Source organism: Camelus dromedarius, chromosome 16, assembly GCF_036321535.1.
Source record: "Camelus dromedarius isolate mCamDro1 chromosome 16, mCamDro1.pat, whole genome shotgun sequence".
NCBI classification, from domain to species: Eukaryota; Metazoa; Chordata; class Mammalia; order Artiodactyla; family Camelidae; genus Camelus; species Camelus dromedarius.
The window spans coordinates 32788994-32794808 of NC_087451.1; positions in this window are offsets into that span (position 1 = coordinate 32788994).

The window sequence follows — 5815 nt, forward strand, 5'->3', positions numbered from 1 at the left end:
CACGCACGCACTCTGTGGGTGACTGTCCTTGCAGCCCCAGAGAATGACAGCACCTTATCGATGTGGTAAAGTGGCTGTAGAAATCACACGGACAGTGCGTGGCTCCCCCCAGAGACACCTGACCCGTGGCTGAAGTGACAGGCAGAGATGGGGTTCACGGATTTGAGGTGGCAGGAGAATTGTGCGCCTGACAGAATTCGGTGTAGAAACTGATGTCGATGAGAATTATGGCAGGAAACAGCCTTCAATAAACATTGATGAAGAACCAAGGATGACGGAATGAACCAGTCAAATGTTATTCCCAGGTCTCTACTGTCCGCTCTGCAGGACATGGCATGTTTTGTAAGGATGAGCCACGCACGGAAAAACCGTAAACAGTGGCAGCACACCAGTCTGCACCATGAACATCTCATTCGGAGTTCTCAGAATTGCATTTATTTAGCAGGGGCTGGGGTAGGGGAAGCCGCGGGGGTCCCATGCCTCTATAAGCAACTAACGTTTCAAAGGAGGGAGACGCCTTTATAATAGTGACCAGAGACGCTGCTCCGTATCCTACAGTGCACAGCAAGCCCCCCCCCCCCCAAGAATGATCAAGGCCCAAAGGTCAGTATGCAAGTCTAAGAAACCGGTCCTAGAGGCAGAAAGAAGGCAGTGGTGGGCTCCCGGGGCTCCATTACCCACCCATCCAAACTTCATGAGTCCAGCGAGCTTCGCAGGGGGATTTCTTCTCCTGGAAACAGGGCCCAGCTTCCCTGGTCCCCCGCCCCCGTCACCCAGAGCCAGAGATACAGAGATGAACGCTGTAGTATTGGCCCGAGTCCCGGGCTCGCAGCCGCTAGGGGACAGGTAAAAGGTCCCGAGTGGGGAGGCTGAGTGGAAGGACCGGGTCTGGGCCTGGCGGGGCCCTGAAGGAGAGAAGGCAGGTCCCGCCGGCCCCAGCCTGGCGGGCGGGGTCTCGGCAGCCGGCAGCACCGGAGGAGACAGCGGGTCCGGGCCGGCGGCCGCGCGGCGCGGATCAAGTTGCAAGGACGGCGGGGCGGGGCTGGGGGTGGGGAGCAGGAGGCGGCCCCGGGTTGGCTGGGGGCTGGGGGCGGGTCCTCGCTGGAGAGTGACGTGGGAGCGCCCGAGGCTTGGTCCCCACCCCCACCTCCCAGGTGCGTGGGAGACAGTGGGGCGTCTGCGTGTGTAGCCGGAGGGCAGGGCCAGAGAGGCGGGGGCGGGGGCGGGGGCGGCGAGCCGGGGAGCGGCAGGATCCGGCCCCTCTCGCCCACCCGCTCCAGCGCCTCCGCTCCAGGCACAGCCTGGCGGTGGGCCTGCCTCCACCCAGTTCTGCTCCAGACCTTGAGTCCGGGCTCACCCTCAGACCTGCCCTGTGGTTTCTAGACCTCTCTCAACTGCTGGGGACCGCAACTCCAGGGCTCAGGCAGAGCTGGAGGCTTGGTCCCTACCAGGGGTCTGTCCCTGTCCTTAGCGGGCCCTCTGTAATCCCAGCAACCCGCTGTCCCACCTACGGGGCACCGGGTGCCTGGGAGACAGCAGAGGAACGGCAAGATGTGGCACCTAAATAGGGCGGAAAACGGTGAAATCTGGCCTGGAGACCAACATGCCTGGGCAGGAAACACGGGGCAGCTAGCTCCTGGATGCTTATCCTTGGCGGGTAACTTATATGGAGTGAAGAGCTCAACACTAGTTGTGTTAGTATGTCCATTTTACAGATGAGGAAACTGAGGGTCAAGAGAGCTGCCCAGGGTCACAAAGTTAATAACTGAGAGCCAGGATCTGAACCCGTGGCCGTCTGATTCCTGGGGCATATCCTCTCCTCTGTAGAGCTGCCTTCTGCTACTAAGGCAGTTGGCCTCAGGCCTGCAGCTCCTTCATTGAGGCTACTGGTGCTTCTGTCACCTGCATCCCACAGCAGGACCCACTGCTCCAGCCTCTGCACAACAGCATCCTTTCCTCAAGGAGACAGAGGTCAGAGCTGCGCACTGAGCCCAAAGAGGATGAGGTCAGAGCATTACAGGGCCGGTGCAGATGCTAAATAATTCGTGCAGCTGCTGGGAGCGGGGGCTGCAGCTTCCCGGAGGGCCCGGAGCAAGCGCAGACAGCAGACAGGAAACAGTCTGGCCGCTCTCACCTAAGCCTGACCACCGCACGTCCCCCTGGGGCTAGAAGTGCTAGGCTTGATGAGAATGGATTGGAGGGCGGATGGACCCTTACTACCTGTGTGATCATAGGCAAGTCCCTTAACCTGCTTCTGGCTCTTATAGGAGCTGTGAGGTCCCCTGAACGTGCCCAGGAGCCGTGCAGGTAAACTGGATGCTGGGCATGGCACTTGGCAGGTCCTCCTGACCAGAGGAGATATTGATCCTTCCCTGGCTCCAGCCTGCCTTCCCACGAGCTCAGAATTTCACCTAACAGTGTCCTCCACCCCCAACATGCCAGGCAGTTGCAGGATTATGACAAAGGTGGGTCCCCTCTCTTACCTCACCCCAACATCACCAGGCCATGTGTTTGCGGGCATAAGGAGAGGGCAGGGAGACAGTGATCTCAAGCTTGGCTGGTTTGGGACACCTGGTTTCCCCTTAGAATAAATCCCCAACCAAGAAATAAATCAGTTGGAATTGGGGGAGGTTATAGCTCAGTGGTGAAGTGTGTGCTTAGCATGCACAAGGTCCTGGGTTCAATCCCCATTCCCTCCTTTAAAAATGAATAAACTTAATTCCCTCCCTCCCCAAAAAAGAAAGAAAGAAATAATTTAGTTGGAATCAAACAGTCTTTGCGGGTCTAGAAGGCATGGAGTTGGAATTAAAAATATATATTAATAAATTCTTAATGAACACACAGGGATCCAGTGGTAGTAATTCCCCATCCAGAACAAAGTCATTTAATTCTGAGCAGTTATGAAAACCGAACTACTCTGCTTTGAGCTACATGGTTTGACAGAAATGGGTGTGCAGTTTACCAAGGTGTTTGCCTGACGTCACCTGTGACAGGTCCTGGCTTGTTCTGGTTCTCCATCCAGTAAGGCTTGCTTGTGATGCAGCTGGACCACTGTCTTCTCCGCTTGGCCAAGGACCAGAGGAAGCAGGGCCATGGGTATTCTTGAATCCCAACAGGCTTGCATCTTTCAGGAGCCTATTCCTCCCTGAGCCCCACCTGTAGGCCCCCAAACTGAGAACAAAACCCACATTCACTGCAAGCTGTTCCCTATGGCCACTTGGCGCTGCTAGAACTCCCTCGAGACCATCACCTCGAAAAGCAAGATTAGTGCCTTTATTCACTGTGAGGGATCGTGGGGCCACCAACCTAGATCAAGAGGAGTCTGGGGTGCACAGAGCTCCCCTCTTCCCTTCCATCAGTAAGTGATACTCCACTCCTGGAACTGAGCAGCCCAGTACGAGGATCTGAGTGGGGAAAGGGGTCACACTAGGGGTACAGTCCTACTGTCTGCGGGGCCTGTTCACCCAAATTAGCCCTGGAGAAATACTCCAGTGGCGAGGGCACAGGCTGCTGGGGGCAGGAGCAGGGCACTGGAGGGCTGTGGGCACTCATCCTTCCTCATCTCAGCGCGCAGAGGTGAGCTCCGGGGGCACACCTGAGGCGGGCCCCTTGGACAAGCCAGCTCTGGTACCCAAGGGCAAGATGAAGCCAAGATGACACTAGAGTTCTCATTTTCACAGTGTGCACGTCTCTGTCGTTGGTGCCAGCATCATCAGGTCCCCAGGATGCCCCTGCTTCCCTTGGTGGCTGTCAGGACCTGCTACAGCATGTCGTGGATGAGGACAGCAGCACCAGCACTGTCGAGGCACCCTGGACTTCAGCCCTGGGTGCCACTTATCTGAGGGACTTCCCACAAGTCCCGCAAGTCTCAGTCCTGGGAGAGGCTGAGACCCCAATCCATCTGGCCAGGGACTCTCAGCTGATCCCTGAGAATGCAGCCCCACCCCCACCTTGCGACTTGATGCGACCTAGGTCACCGAAGGTGAGGGGTGGTGGTCCAGAGAGACTTGGATCCAGGACCCCCAGGCCCTGAAGCGAGGTGTTATCTGTCCAGGCCTCAGGTGAGCTCTACCCAGCTCAGTGGCCTTCCATGGTCCAGGTGGTGGCAGGAGGTCCTCGTGAGAAGGGCAGGGGCCATCTTGCACCATGGTTTGGCTTCACCTTGGAGCAGAGCAGGACAAACTGAGGCTGGACACTGAAAAATGGCCAGGAAGGCCCATGGTGTGCAGACAGGGGCATCTGGGAATGGCCATGTGGAGAACCACAGCAGGGGGACACAGGGGCTATGATGGGGGGGGGTGTCCAGAGGCAGGCTGGGTGTCTGCAGACAGCTTCTGTGGTCTCAAGTCACTTGGGGACCAGGAGAAGCTGGGCTGGGCAGGAATGGGGTTGGGGGTGGCCCTAGAGCCCCAGACACATGACTCAGGGTTTCACATGGCCCCCGACTCCACTGCTCCAGGTTGGTGGCCTCTGGGCCCTCCCAGCTCCAATGACAAGGGCGGGAAAAGCACTGAGCACTGCCTAGCCTGGACATAGAGGAGTGAGGACATCAGGCTGATATGCGGTCCAGGGAAGAGGGCGTCTAGCATCTCGTTTTATTTTGTGGGGAATGAGACTAAAGTTAACCAGAAAGAACAAATGTTTGAATCACTAAAGAAAGAACAACTGAAAAAAGTGTCTGCATCCCGGAGGGGGCTGGTGCAATCTGACATTGAAGGAGAAGTTTGGGTGAAGTTTGATTTTTCCTTCCGGCAACCTTTCTCCCCGTTCCAACAGAAGCATTTTTTTCCCTACAGTGTCAGAAAATAGCTTCTGGTGGCTTGGGGAGAAATATTCCCAAGCCTGGGAGGGATGGGCTTGGCAATCCCCTTGCAAAGCCTTAAACCAGTGGCCAAGGGTCAGGGCACCGCTGCTTGTCCAATCCAGGCCGCTGGGACCTGCTAAAAGTCTTGAGGAAGCCTGGCCCGTCTTGGCGTGGCCACTTCTAGAAGCCGTGGCCTCTCTGAGTCAGTCAGCTTACCTGTAAGAGGGGGCGGGAGAGCTACACCAGTAACTTACCCTGAAGGCCCTGTCTAACCCTTAAATGGTCTGGTTCTGGAATCTGGGCTCTGGAAAGGAGAGAGTAAGGTAGGTCCTGCCCACATTTCCACCCGGCAGCCCTGAGGATTCAAATGAGCTGATGTGGAAAGGTTTTACCATAAAGGACTGAGCAAATGGGCATTTAAGTTCCTGCCCAGGAGTGAAACCAACCGGAACCTGGCCAACTCTTTCCACCTTTGTAAACAAATCTGGGTCCTCTCTGAATCACTCCCTCCCCTCCACACACAGTGTGATCTCAGAGCCGGAGCAGTCTTCCCCACCTCATCCCCTGAGGGGTCCTCACCACCTTTCCCACTAAGAGAGGCTGAAGTCAGCCCATCTGCCCCTACACGTACCCTCCACGGAACTGCCTGCTGGGGGGCCTGCCTTCCCTGCTCCGCGCCCCAGCCGCCCAGGAGGGCCCGTGGAAGGGGTCCCAGAGGAAAGCTGCCTGGTTTCAGACAAGCCCAGGTGCTGGACGAGACCGGGGCTGGGAGACGGGCCCAGAGGTCCATTCTGATCGCACAGGACATGGACCCAGGCTCAGCTGAAGAACCCTTCCCTGTGGAGAAGTGCCAGCTACTTAACTGCACAGATGGAAGGTCAGCAGAAGTTTTCATGGGAGCTGGATTCGGAGGGAGGAGGACAAAGACAGAACCACCCATGGGCCGCGGTGAGGGAGCGGATCATCGGAGGCCAGGAGCCCAGATCAGAAACGACACTCCCAGAGGAAGGG